This window comes from Crassostrea angulata, chromosome 8, assembly GCF_025612915.1.
Source record: "Crassostrea angulata isolate pt1a10 chromosome 8, ASM2561291v2, whole genome shotgun sequence".
In the NCBI taxonomy this organism is placed as follows: domain Eukaryota; kingdom Metazoa; phylum Mollusca; class Bivalvia; order Ostreida; family Ostreidae; genus Magallana; species Magallana angulata.
The window spans coordinates 46,439,948-46,455,416 of NC_069118.1; the positions used below are offsets into that span (position 1 = coordinate 46,439,948).

Sequence of the window (15,469 nt, forward strand, 5' to 3'; positions counted from 1 at the left end):
CTCGTTTAACCAGACGCTCGGCTGTCTCCGTTAATATCCGACAACCAAGAGAGACTCGCTGCTTGTCGGAGATTTACGGAGACAGCCGAGCGTCTGGTTGAACGAGACTATATTTAACTTTGGCGTAGGAATACATGTAACTACAAAAACAATTAAACTGTTCGTACTATATCAAATCTGACTATTTTCAATGGTTTATAAATACGTTTCTTTTGAAAAACAATGGTACAGCATACAATACACCGAATTTATCTATTATTTTCAAGATTTACGTCTTGTAAGCGGTGATGATTTGTGCTTAGGTCCAAACACTGTTTCACTTTCGAGAAAATACCCGGTAGTATGATTTGGAGTGTCAGTTCCTGGAAAAAATATGACAAGTTTGGTTGATTAATGCCTCAATTTTTACATTTTGTGATATTTTTGATACTCTAAAAAATAAGAAGATTATATCAATTTATTTATGATTATTTTTTATTCAAAAAGAAGAAATCTAAAACAGCGAGGAAAAATCGTGAAATAATTTCTCTAGCCACGTGTCGTGATTTTTTCGTGAAGTCAATTTTCGTCATTCATTTAAATTAAAGTTATTATGCAGCATCTATCACAAAAAGTAGAAGACTTCAATGGGACTTAAGTTTAATAAATAATTAAAATTTAAAATCAATTTAAAATGATATATCAAATACATTAGATTGCCAAGATAAGTTTATTAGACAATATGAAATATCGGGATCATCATCCTCTTTAGAGAGTTGACAGTTCAATGATAGTTTTCCAATTGCAAGTTATTAGGCACTGCATGCAACATAAAAACCAAATTAGTTACTAGTATGCAAGCAATGTATAAATGAGATAAAGAAAAAGGCGAGGGGTCTAAAAAGCGGAAACAGATAGAAACAGTTAGAAAAAACTTGTCAGAAAAGAAATTAACCTAATGCATGTGAAGGATGTTTTTGTGTAGATTTGAAAATCAAAGTACTGAAGAACTGACGGGAGTTGATTTTGTCGATGTTAATTATTTTAAAATCAATGATATGTTATTTTGCATGACAAGTACATGTATACGTAGTTTCTAATTTGAATTACGCATATTTTTATAATATGAATTTTTGAACTTTTTCGACTAGAATGTCGAGACACCTCCATATGAATCATGTTAAATAATATTTAAAGATAAAATCAAATCAAACTATGTATCAGTGGTAGATATATTTCTCTAAAATTGTATGGATCCAAGCAATATTGAACTCTAGTCTCGTTCAACCAAACGCTCGGCTGACCGTAAATCTCCGACAAGGGTTTACGGAGACAGCCGGACGTCGAGTTGAACGAGACTATATTAAACTCTGGCTTAGGAATACATACGACTACAAAAAATATTTAAATTGTTCTTACCATTTAAAATCTGACTATTTTTAAGGTATTTGTAAATAAGTTTCCTTGAAAAACAATGCTTTTGCATACTAGTACATTACATCGAATTCATCAATTATTTTCAAGAACTAAGTCTTGTCAGGAGGAATGATCTGTGCTGAGGTCCAAACACTGTTTCACTTTCGGTTTGTCCGCGAGTGACTGCATAGGAGAGTTGATTAAAAATCAACTCCCAAAAACTATTAACCGTTGTAATAAGAAAGCATCGAAGCAAGTAAGAAATTACAAGGAAAAAGTATATAACGAGGGAAATACACAAAAGATGATATAAGCATAAAATAAAGACGTCTCAATACCTAGATCTGGTTACAGCAATATTCCATGCGGCGTTGTTGAATGAAACCGCGCTTATGTGGACTTTGTCTTTTCTGTTGAAAAGAAAAAGATTGGAAGGTAATAAACTTGCAAAACTTTTGTAACAAATTGGAAATTTCAAAACCGTCCAAATTTTCAACGATGTCGATAATTACCTATTATATAATCTTTCGTGTTTCGATTCTGTGTGTTTAAATTCATAAATATAAGCTGTTTTCATATCATTTGATTTGATATAACAATTAGTGTTAAACTATTTTCGCATAATTGGAAAATAAAATTCATTGTTGCATGGATTTTTTTTAAATCATTATGTAATTGTGCCTGCATGAAAAGATGAGCATTGGTATGATGTTAAAAAATGATGTTTGTATGCGTTAGTGGAAGGACATAAATAATGACGTAAATTTACCACAGAGTGTGTGTGTCGTGGCAAGAATGTGGTATTTGGAAACCTTAAATATACGCTATAAACTTTTCAGATACATCGATAGAGGTAAATGTTTTGAAATACTCTTTCAAATTATTATTATTTATTTTATTACATAAAACTCTTTGTTATTAGAAAAGCTTTGCTGAATTTGTTTCATAAAAACCCTATAAATGTAAGCGTCCTCAATAATGATATTATATGCATGTAATATCAAAGTGGTTAAAACGCATAATACATACTGTCAATTCAAGGTAGAAGGAAGAATAAAATATGTTTTTATTATACTAGTGAAAGACTGTTGTTTGATTCATCAGCTTTTTATAAATATCAAATAATACTGAAAATACGTATTGTTGATAAGTTCATAAGGTTAATTAGAATATACCCCATTCAAACGTTGGAAGCACTGTCTACACTTGACTGAGCAGGAAGCGTTACAGCAGACGTAGTAACAGGGGGTTCGTTACAGGTCACGTGGGTCAGGCAGAAGACAGCCATCAAAAGCAGGAGCTGTTTCATCATAAAAAAGAATTGCGCCAAATACATGGGTTGATGTTCATATAGTCACTGACGTTCGCAATGCGTTTGGGAAAACAAGCTGATGAACAACATTCCTTATATTATGGCGTTAACAGTATTTTACACTCACTTTCTTTTTCTGTCACGATTGTGTTGTGTTTAAGCAATGGCACGTTTTCTGAAAGATAGCAGTATTAACAGTATTTTTGTTACGTTCCAGCAACGCAACAATACAATAGCAAAATTTGCGAGACAATCATGTACCATACTACTGGAACGGCTAAGACCGGTTATCGGCTAAACTGATAGTTCTGATTTATAGCACGCACTATCTGAGATTTTTTTAAATTAGTCGTCTGTTTCGAATAAAAAAAAGTAAGTTTGCTTGAAAACTTTCCTGAATATGTTTAAAACATTAGCTCGTCAATGAACGATCATTGTTTACCACTACTTTTCATTTTTGCACTTTCAGCTGTGGGGAAAGTGACGTAATAAGATAAAAATAGACTTTTACCTCTTTGTGATAGGTTTTTATATCCTTTCTTTGATTTGAGATTTATATCAATATTTATTACATACCTAGAACTAAACACAATTTTTTTTTTGCATATGTGATACAGATGACATTACTAAACTCGTATTGGCCTTAGGGGCTGATAAAGGTTAACAGCCCTCGGGCTGATACAGATCCGTATCACACACCTTGCGGAACTCCTCTGCCTTTTTTGGTTTCGTTTTTTATGCAATAAAACATTTGTTAAAGTCGACATTATTAATGCAGTTAAAAAATTCAAATACTAAGAAATGTTTCGGAGTAGTTAATTCTAAAAGCTGGGGAAATTCCTGCTCTGTAGCTACAAGTTCGGTAAAACGGTAAGATCTCATTTTTTAATACATGTACAGACTTCTTTCAAACAATATTTAAAATCATCTTTTTTCAAGTTTATGGTTTTTTCTAACTTTGTTAAACTGTATCAGCCCTTGATCAATGTCATCACTAGGGCCTTCGGCCCTTAAGCTGATATTGGAGTATCGAGCTGATACTGGCTGTAATATAGAAAAGGGGTATCTACTGTATTATTCTCTATATATTACATGTATAAACGAAATGACAAAATTAATTCCATAAATTCCCATAGTTTCACAGCGCAGTTTAACGCCTGATTGCACAATCAAGTATTGATTACTGAACGATTTTGCGTACTGCAATATGAGAACAAACGAATGATTTTAAGAGTTTTGTTTAAGTATTATAACTCCTATACGACGTTAGTCTGTACAAGGGGCATAATTCAAATTACATTTTGCATAGTATCAAATTGACATTTACATGGATTTTACTGTTATTATCACGAACCAGAGTTCACTTTTATTCATCTTTGTTATTTGCACTAAAATACTTTTAAATAGAGATTTCTTTTAAAATATGAAAATGTTACATTTTGTTTCTATACTTCAGTAAACCGATATTTACTGAGTCTAGTGGGATATCGGCAAATTCGACCAACAGACGGATTGTTCTTGAAATATCGCCAGTGCATTAGCAACGTTATATAAATTATTTGTAAACATTGTACATACCATTATCGTGAATCATTTACTAAATATGTATAGATTGAAACTAATTAATTTTTAAATCATATATCACTTTTTGATATATAATGATAATATTATTATTAACTGGTAATTCTTTTACCTCCATGTATGTTTCCACCTTGCCTCCTCCTTGCTTATTGAAGTCAATTTACTAGTTTATGTACTTATATACATTGTAGTTATGTATTTCATAACTTGATTTTTTAAAACGTGTTACATGTATTTAGATACTTAAATCCGGTTTAGTGGGTCGATGTTCCGGGATTCATGAAATCAAATTTCTTTCCAACGTTTACATTCGGCAGTATACCAGAACATATAAACACAGCAGTGGAGTCCAATTTCAACATCCCCCAATGGCAAGCGATTCTGATCTACTCCGTTTGATATAAACCCTTGACCGAATAGGCAGACGGGGTTAGAAACCTCACGCGCTTGTTGGTGTCATAAACGTTTGCATTATCCATTTAGAAACGTTGTTTCAAGACTGATTTTAATTTTGTATCGATCAGTGTTGTGCCATTTACAAATAATTTTGAGACGGAATAGTGAGTAATTCACTACCTGCCATCGACTTTTAGTTTGAGTTAACCCATTCGATCACTACTAAGTATGTATGATCGTTTGGTTGTGTAGAATATCAATAAATATCATGAAACTCGCTAAAACCTAAGAACATTGGGCTGAACATTTGCAATCTGTTTCTTGTTTATCATATATATTCTTCTATAAATCTAGCATTTTTCTTATCAGTTTCATTATAAGCCTTAATAGTAAAAAATTAATTCAAAATTATCATATCTATATATAAATAAAGATATTTCACCAATTAACAACAACAGAGTAACTATTTACACCTTTGGCATTTTAACACATGTGAGAAGATATCTGTTAACTGTAATTGAATGTTACTTGATAAAAATATTATGTCAAATTTTTGTGAAATTATCGAAAAAAGCCAATGAATAAATGCATTTCTGAATTTAAATTACGTTTTTCTTTTCATGTGTTATTGTTATTGATAGTTTTAAAAGTTTTAAAAAGCAGGATGATAAATACGTAATTTATTGTAACTACCATATACTAGTAAGTAAAAGGACAAGGTGTTCCTTTATCTATGTAATAACAGAACCCTCACTCATATCTTTTGAATTGCATGATTCTACATGTATATGTAAATCAAATGGTTACCAAGAAAATCCTCTAAGATGTCGAGAACTAAGGTCAATGCTATGTTAAGCGCAAACAACCTTACACATTTGCAGATCTATCTATATTCATATGGTTGCTATGGAATGGTTTTTTTTGGTAACAGGAAACACAATACCTAAACATTAATGTAAAACAAATATGTTACATTATTTATTTAAAAGCTTTTAAAAGTTGTTTATTAAGTTGCATACTTCTCATGCAATCGGGCTTGAAATATAAGTTATTTAGTTGGTTACTAAGGAAATCCATGGTTGCCATGGACACGCTGAGTCAATAATTTTATGCATTTAATGCATTAATTCATGTTGGTACTTCAATTAAATAAACTTATGCTAATCAAATAACAGTAACTTAAAATTTCCCAATTGAATGAAGAGGTTTTTTTTCTTAATTTAGACCGAAACCATGGTCACGATTGTTTCGTTGCTAGGCAACTATACTGAAGGGTTACCAAGAAAAAAATCCTACCTTGTTGATTACTGAGGTCAATACTATGCATGGTAGTAAACTGAAAATATTTGCTGAGGGGCCATAAATGGCCTTATCCTATTTTGTCCTTTATTATCTATAATCATTTTCAAAATAATTTAGAATTTTTATTTTTTTTTCATTTGTAAACCTAGATGGCCGAGTGGTTAGACCGGTGGCTGCACACTGCTAGGACTGTTGGTTCCATGGATCGTGAGTTCAAACACCATCCCGGCTGTATTTATCAGTATATAAATTTTTATATCAGCAATTCAAGTGTATTTTCAGAAAGATTTTATAGGAAATTTCTTACTCTAGTATTTTGCAGAAATGCCTGAATAGGTATCCTAATTTTTACAAGAAAGCTTCTCAAAGTACAAGTTAATCAATAAAAAATTCCTAGAAAAAGTTATATAAAATTGAGGAACGTGTGTTGCAACATCTATTGAAATAAAACCACTAATAAATAAATTATTTCAATAGTGGTTGGGAATGTATTTCATTAGAAAAATCACCTTGCAACTACCATTGAAATAAAACCACTATTGAAATAAATTATTTCAATTGTGGTTGGGGACGTATTTCATTAGAAAAATCACTTTGCACTATTGAAATTGAAATTTCAAGAAGTTGGGGATGTATTTCATAATAAGAACTACTTTACAGACACCATTAAAGGTAAGTTTCTATTAAATTTATATTTTCAATCGTAGGTGGGAATGAATTACTTTATAGATATAACTTTGTAATCACTATTGAAACACATTTGAAAAGAAAGAAGTTGTATATCATATTTGCAAACTATTTTGAAATGCAAGAAATCTTACGAATAATTTCAAATACACAATTATGTTACAATTTTCACTGCTGAGTAGAAATAAATAACCTAGTTTCGCAAATAAACATACATATACATTCGTTCTTATCTAACAAACAATTTCAAATACACAATTAAGGTATTAAAGACTTGCATATTTTTGCGGTAATGATAATCAAGACTATGAAATAAATGTACCATTTTTAGGATTTTCACTCTTGTCCAGAAATACCCAATCCTCGCAGATTAACACAAGGAATTGTTTTCATATTTTTTCTTTACCTTTCTCTTTCTATAGATATATCATGTTTTATAAAAATTGAAAATAAGTTGTACTAGAAGAAAACGTTGTAAATTGCCAGAACTTCTATTCAAAACCCCTGCATATTTAAAAATAATTTATAGCTTATATACCATTATAGATATATGTTATAATGGAAATCACTATTGAGATAAATAATTTCAATAGTGGTTGGGGATGTATTTCATTTTGACCAATATTGAAGGGTAGGCGTTTCATTATAACCACTATTGAAATAAATTATTTCAATAGTGGTTAGGTATGCATTTTATTACAACCACTATTGAAATAATTTATTTCAATAGTGGTTGATGATGCGGTTCACTACAACCATTATTGAAATAAAAAAATATTTCAATATTGGTAGGGATGCATGTCATTTTAATGCCTATAATTCCGACTGTGCATAACAATTTCGGTTCCAGATGACGGGTAGTATGGGAAACATGACAATATAGAGGTAAATCAAAGAACATCATAATCAAAAAGGAATTCATTATCTCATAAGACATACTTCTTATCTTAAGAAACTCCCCTAGCAGAAAGGAAAGTGCTACAAACAGACATAATAATAGACATAAAACTGAAATGCATCATCAACCACTATTGAAATAATTTATTTCAAAAGTGGTTGAAATGAAAGGTATTCCTAACCACTATTGAAATAATTCATTTCAATAGTGGTTGAAATGAATCGCATCCTTAATCACTATTGAAATAATATATTTCAATTGTGGTCATAATGAATTAAACACCCAACCACTATTGAAATAATTTATCTTAACAGTGATGTTTATAATGATATTTATCAATTAATAATTATTCAATATACAGGGGGTTTGAATCGAAGTTCTGGCAATTAACAAGATGTTCACTATTGTGCAAATTATTTACACTACTCATAGTACATGATATGTCTGTAGAAAGAAAAATGAAAAAAAAGAAATTCGTTCTAAAGTACGATTGAAAAAATAGTTTTAATAGTAGTTGTACTTCAGCAGTGTCTGTAAATTGATTTTCAAAATTGAATACATCCCGGAACACTATTTAAATAATGTATTTCAATAGTGGTTGTATTTCAATAGTGGTTGCAAAGTGATTCTTCAAATGAAATATATTCCCAATCACTATTGAAATAATTTATTTCAATAGTGGTTTTATTTCAATAGTGGTTGCATAGTGATTTTTCTAATGAAATGCATTCCCAACCACTATTGAAATAATTTATTTCAATAGTGGTTTTATTTCAATAGTGGTTGCAACAAACGTGTCGTCTGACCTTAAGATAACATTGATAAAATTGAATTTCATTATTATTGATTTTTTTAAATTTATTTATTTAGTCAAATTCCAGACTAAGATATCAACATAAAAAAATTGAACCACAATATAGCATAACCTCACACGAGAATTTAAAAATGTTAATGTATCATTTGTTTCTCGAAGGGGGAGAAGGCACTCTAACTATAACTCTGACATTTCCGTAGGCTTCATAGATAGCAAATTTTAATTGAACGGAAAAATGATGACCAAATCAAAAGGTTTCGTTGACAGGTATACATGTATATTGTTTTCTAACCAAGTGTATACTCAGTCTTCTTTTAAAACACGAGGCTGTATACCACTACCACTTATATGGGTCAATAGGGGACCCGGCCTCATCCCCATTCCCTCTAAATTGTGCATACATTGTACCAATTTAGACTGACCCAGTAAAAACAAGAATGCATTCTGATTTTTGTTAATTAAATTAAGGTGTATCTAAAGGGAGCTCTAGAAGGTGTTTACTTCATCAATGTAAAAATGGTATGTAATAGAAAATATAATCATATTTTTTTCTGAAGAATTATTGCCATAAAATTGCTCTCTTGTGTGTTTAAAAAGACAAAATAAGATACATTTTCTTTCATTATGAGTTTAAATATTGTGAAAATACGCATAAACTATCTTGAGCACGTATGTATATAAAGTACAAAATTATACAATTTCATCCTGTTTTCAAAAAGAATAATGACTCCAACAAGTTTTCATATTTATGATTTACTGTACTAGTTATCTGTTTCGTGATAATAACAAATCTAGTGAAAAATGACGAAAAATGGCACATTTTCGCATAGGTTTTTGAAAAGGAAAACGTGTCCAAAGCCACGAAAGCCGAGAAGGATCATTCGAGATTCGAGATTCGAAATACGAGATTCGAAATACGAGATTCGAGATTCGAAATTCGATATTCAATATCTAAATTAACCAATCAAATCATGGATCTGAAACCTGTATCCTAGCAACATCAAACTGTTCTAAATAAAGATCATTCGTACATGCTCTTTCCTACAAATAAATGTCTTAATAGCTCTTATATAGTGGTTATAAAATGGTTAAATTAACATTGATGAATTAACCCCACACAGTATAAACAATTAAATTAGAAATAACACTGTTGGCTTTGCGAATCTAAGTGGTTTTGTTTGCCCTGTATGTATTTCCCCCCGAACAATTTTAACCCGAAGTGTATTCGCCCCAACTGTGTAAAAATCGGCTCGCGAAGAAAGATCTGTTTAATCTAAATGTTTTAGCTATGAAACGAAACTCAATAAAATAATCGACATGTCAAAATATAGGTTATGATAAAGTTTTAAACCATAGAAGATATAATGATTTACAACCTCAAAGACAGGAATAGTGTATTGTAGGGTATGGCAATGCCATTGTCGATGAGAGAGAGAGAGAGAGAGAGACAGACAGACAGACAGACACAGAGAGAGTTTTGTAGTGTCAAATTCAGTTTAATTTAGAATTTGAAATTGATTTGATTTGTTACAAGCATATATAGACAATAATCTAGCCTCTAAAACGCGAAAAGAGAGGAGGTAGCTAGGGTAGGGCAGACCAACTAGCAAGCTTTAATTTTAACGGTGTTAGCGCACCTGTGATTTACATCGACTCTCTCTCTCTCTCTCTCTCTCTCTCTCTCTCTCTCTCTCTCTCTCTCTCTCTCTCTCATCACCTAGCATTTCCTTTTCCGTGAGGGGGTTTGGGGTATTTGTGATGTCTTACATTAGCTAGCGAAAATGATAAAAAAAAACATGAAATTTTCTTTAAATTGTGTGCGGATGTTGTACGCCAATAATCTGTTTTCAGTATATACATTTCAAGAGGGGGGGGGGGGGGGGGGGCTATATAGTCCTAATTAATTTGTTAGTTATTCTGTCCCCACTTTGTTTTCTCTTCGTTTTCCAGGGTTTTTTTTATTTGGCTCGGCAAATTAATATAAAACTTTCTGTGTAGCTCCATAACGATGCACTGTAGATAAATAATGAGAAGTTTTACTTTTGATAAACAGGTACATATCCGTACTTGATTTTTAATTAAGGTCTTCCGTTTCCAACGGAAGACCTTTCTATTATTGTGCTGGTTAAGATTATTAAGGTCTTCCGTTGGAAACGGAAGACCTTATTGTTTTTCTTCGGTTTTTTTTTCTCATTAGGGTTTTCCGTTTTTCAACGGAAAACCCTTCTGTTATTCTACTGTTTCTTATTATTATTTTTTTTTCCCGCAAATTTTGTGCACGAGATTTCTCGAACATTTTTTGTCTGATTGCTATGAAACTTTCAGGGTATGTAGATGATATTAATATCTCTAGACGTTTTTTTCAAATTTTTAAAATTCACTTCTGGTTATGAGTTATTGCCCTTTAATTGAAAATTGGGGGGTCTTTTGTCCAGAGTTGATCTCGGGAACTACAGATGATAGATGCATGAAATTTGGCGAAATTGTCGGTAACATTTTATAATTTTGCTGGCATGAAAATTTTGGTAATTTCTTTGTTAGTTTTTGAGCTATTTGTCGCCAAAGTTAAAGATTTTTTCGGGGCTGAAATTTTGTTGCTTTTTGTATTATAACCTTTAAACTAAAAATATTTTGTTAATACATATAGAACAAAAGTTGTTTAGAATAACGAGAGCTTTCATTTAAAATTAAGAAAAAAGGGCTGGCCCCTATAATTAGGGGTCAGCAGCTCATACACGTATTTTTCTGATAGCAAAAATCGTTATCATTTTATGAAAAAAAATTAATTTAGTTATTGTTAATATATTAAATAATGTCATTTGGTATCAAATTAAACAAGTTCTGTCCTATATTTTTTTTCAAATTTCATAAAACAAATATGTGAGAATCGTACATGAACGAGTTAATATGTCTACATAGACACACAAGCGAACAAATGCCACATTAAGGCCCAGGCATTTACTGCATTACGTTGTGTTGCGTCTTAGATAAATTGTTGTGATTCAATTTCATTTTTTTCATCTATATCATTTATGAATTCAATGAACACACATTATTTAAACGTTCTTATGTGCAACTATTTGTCGGGGCGCCCCTGTTTGTGACCCCCGCGCGTGCGCGCGCGCCGAATGTAAACAGTAACGAACGGCATTGTAGAAAAGAGCGAGCCGTAATGCAGAAGAGAAGTTGTGTTTTCTTTCGGTGTACACATGCATTTTCAAGTTACTGTGAAACATATGAACATGCACAGGGAACAATACTACATATTTGTTTAAGGAGGATATTTTTCTCGTGTGAATCGTTTACGAGGAAATTCTGACAGCCACACTTCTGTCGACGATCAGCCGTTGATAAGCTACGAGTAATAAAGGAGAAAAGATGGACATTAAAGTGTGTGATTTATGTGGATGTTACTGAAGAAGGTGAGGCTTTTACTCCTTTTAAAGTTTCTTGTTAACTGGTTAAAATTTAGTATAGAGTATAGATGTACATGTAAGTACGTGCACACTGTTAGATGTTTTTGTTATGGTGTGGGTGTTTGTTTACTAACGTGTAATTTTTACATGTTTCATGGGTGTTTAGACTCGCTCGAGGTTCATGGGGGACTGGAAAGGGTAACTGAATTTATCTATTTAAAAAAATAACAGATTGTGAATTTTCAACTCAAAATTCAAAGCAGGGTCTAATTAGAAACTATTCTCTTTTGAGAAGTGGACAGGCATAGCCTACATCCACTTCGAAGTGGATGTAGGCTATGCCTGTCCACTTCTCAAAAGAGAATAATTAGAAACATATCATATATTCTTGTGCAGAGGACTCCAAATGTAGTCATGAATACCCTGTAGACATAACTTCAAGTAAATAAAATTGTATACTTCAGACTTCAGAGTTAAAACATGACTTTAATATCTTTATGATGCCGATCATTGTATCATTAAAGAGGTATAGCAGACCAACGGGTACCCGGTACATGTACTTGTACATGTAGGTTACAAGTTAGAACTATGCCTACCATTCTACCAGTTCACATAATTTTTCTTGTTTAGCAGTTATGATGTGTACTTAAATTGTCCTTGTTAATGTTTTAAATGTAATTTTTTATTCTCTTTTTTTAATCTGACTACTGGCAGTACTGGCGTGCGAGCAGTTCTCGCCGAGGACCATTTCTCGCTGGTGCACTGTTACATCATATTTTCGTATATAATTTTATGTGTTGATAAAATGACGTAACAATGCACTGTTGAGAAATGGTACTCGGCGAGAACTGATCGCACGCCAATATTGATTAATTACAGACAAAAACTGAAGATTGCGAGTGTTTTTTTTAATTGAACAACATTGTTTAAAATAATTTTTTATATATGTGACGATCAGACTGGTTTGAATACCAGCGCCAGATATAGCTCAGTTGGTAGAGCACCTGACTAGAGATTCAGGGGGCCCAGGTTCAAATCCCTTCATTATTTCTCCCATCCTGTTACAATATTGGTGTTGTGACCAACCCCTGGAACTAACAGGTTAACTCGATCCTGCCAGGGATGATCTTCGAGGGTGAAGATCATTTAAGGGGGAGGAATGTGATGGTCAGACTGGTTTGAATACCGGTGCCAGATACATGTAGCTCAGTTGGTAGAGCACTTGACTAGAGATTCAGAGGGCCAGGTTCGAATCCCACTTTGTTCCGTCGTTATTTCTCCCATCTTTTACATATACATGTATATCAGATATATGACAGATGATTAAGGTCATCACATGTTTTGCAAGATGCAATAAGTGTTAAAAACCTTTACTTTACAACAGAATACATTTAAGTGAATATTTATGTTTCTTGTTATTATTTGGTGTGGTTTTCTTGACAGTGTCGCATAAACAATTTACCCGCTCCTAAAACACAAACTTTCTTTTTGTGGATTCAGCTTACCGCTGATTGGCTGCTGTTGCAGCAGACAAATAAGATATGCACGCACAAAACACAATGAACTTATCAGAGAATGAGTTGAGTTTATTTAAACTGTTGGAATTTGGGTATTTTTTTTTAAAATGTATACTTGTGACAAAACATATATGTGGTACATACAGCTGTAGCTTTATGAAGAAAATTTTGGTTAGACCATATATACCTATCATGCAAGTAAATGATATTTACAAAAAACTTGCAATTTATGGTGCACGAAATATACGCTAGTTTTATAAAGATTGACATACATGTAATGTACCACATTCTTTGAAAAATAATCTATTAAAAATTCTTCATTAAGTTAACTCATACATGTTTTATGCTTATTACGCGTAGCATTGTTTTTAAAACATGTAATTTATAAGAAAATAAACAAAAACCCTCGCTAAATTTATTTGCAAACAAAAAATACACATTGAATTGATAAAAAATGGTATACCAGAAGCTAATACCAGTACATGTACTTTGACGCTGTTCGGTGGGTAATATTCGTTTGTAATTTACGAATTGAAATATTGACTGTTGCACTACAAGTATGGTAATAAACTCTCTCTCTCTCAAACTCTCTCTCTTTCTCAATTTGATAAGTGTTTATACCTATGAATTTTTTTTAATATTATATTATGACTTGATATGCAAATTTTTGATCTTGTACTGCCTAAATGTTATGTCATGTATTGGGATATGTCATACTTATTACACTGCATGGTCAGTGTATTTTTTACAGAAATACTATGCATATGTTAATGTAAACACAGCTATTACTAGTACATGTATGTAAACACAGCTAATTATTTTTTTTATTTATTTCAGCTCAAAACAGACTCTTGTTACCACATGGCTTTTACCGGTACCTGTTGATTCTTGTGGGTCAGCTCCTGAGATTAACCTGTCACCTCTATCCACATGCATATTCCTTGTGTTCTACAGACTATTTACTGGTAATTCAAATTAAATCCGATAATGCATGAACAATAATGGAACTTGAAGAAAGCATCATGCCATGTTGTGGTTTGTGTTTGATAAGAAATTATGAAAACAAAATTAAGGCTGTTTAAAGAAATTCATAATTGCTGTGAAAATTTGTTTTTCAATAAAAGTATACAATTATGTTTCCTTTATTTTTTATTTCATAAAGATATTTAGATGTGTTTACATAATTGAAACCCCCCCCCCTCTATTTAATTGTCTGCATTAAGATTACATGTAGGATATGTAAATGTACATTTGACTTTGAAATAACATCTGCTATGATAATTACTTTTGAAATGAACAAGAAACAACCTATTTCTACCTTTCTAAGGTATATATGCATAAAAAAGTAGAAAAACATGTCAAATTTGAACATTTTTCATTGAAATCAACTCTGTCTCCAGCTACCTGGGTGTGTTTGAATTTAATTCTAATTTAAGGCAGATGTCTAACTTGTAGGTTGTAACTTACTGTTTTAGCATGGTTAGAAGAAGACTAGAAATCAGAATAGATTAGATATTCACTAAATATGATTGTTAGCTTACTTTTTTCATGAAAACAAGAAATCACAAGCAGGACAGCTGTCTATTTGTTAATTAAAATGGTACAAATCATACAATAAACAAATAAAGATCACATTTTAGAATCATTGATGATTGTTTTCAAATATGTGTGAGAAATGACTCAAGGAAATTGCCACATGTTTCATAAAATTAGGTAAAACATTTCAAACCATGACTTTTTATGAAAATCAAAAGATTGGGGGGTGGGGGGTATACATGTAAGGGTATTTCTAAGTGATGTGAAGCTTTTATCATGATTATATCATGTAGGCATATGTTGTATTGAATAAGGTTGAACAAAAGTTGACCTCTAAAAGGTCAGATAAAGATGTTTTACTATGGAGAACCCTGTAAATCTGTGTTTACCAAAGGAAATTGGAAATGGTGGGTTCACTTAAATGGCCATATTTTTATTAAACCTCAATGGAATTGGCAATATGTGGTATTCTTTTTCTCAGAATTGCATTAGCTTTCTTATTCTAAGACAAACCGTCTTTTCATAAAAATGTTAGTGTACTAAGTTAAAGATACAAGGAACAGTTTCGGATAAAGTACCGTCAATATTTTTGTAAAATTGAGAGTGACTGTACTT

The 15,469-nt window shown here is 31.8% G+C and overlaps 2 long non-coding RNA genes across 2 annotated transcripts; one reads left to right on the forward strand and one right to left on the reverse strand.

Moving 5' to 3' along the window:
- Positions 1 to 462: 462 nt before the first annotated feature.
- LOC128159155 (uncharacterized) lies at positions 463 to 2,705 on the reverse strand. The gene is made up of 3 exons (XR_008240125.1): positions 2,571 to 2,705; positions 1,734 to 1,805; positions 463 to 798 (listed from the first exon to the last, which is right to left on the reverse strand). It is a non-coding gene; the product is annotated as an uncharacterized LOC128159155 (long non-coding RNA).
- Positions 2,706 to 11,581: 8,876 nt separating this feature from the next.
- Positions 11,582 to 14,453, forward strand: LOC128159156 (uncharacterized). Its single transcript, XR_008240126.1, has 2 exons — positions 11,582 to 11,807; positions 14,156 to 14,453. It is a non-coding gene; the product is annotated as an uncharacterized LOC128159156 (long non-coding RNA).
- Positions 14,454 to 15,469: the final 1,016 nt, after the last annotated feature.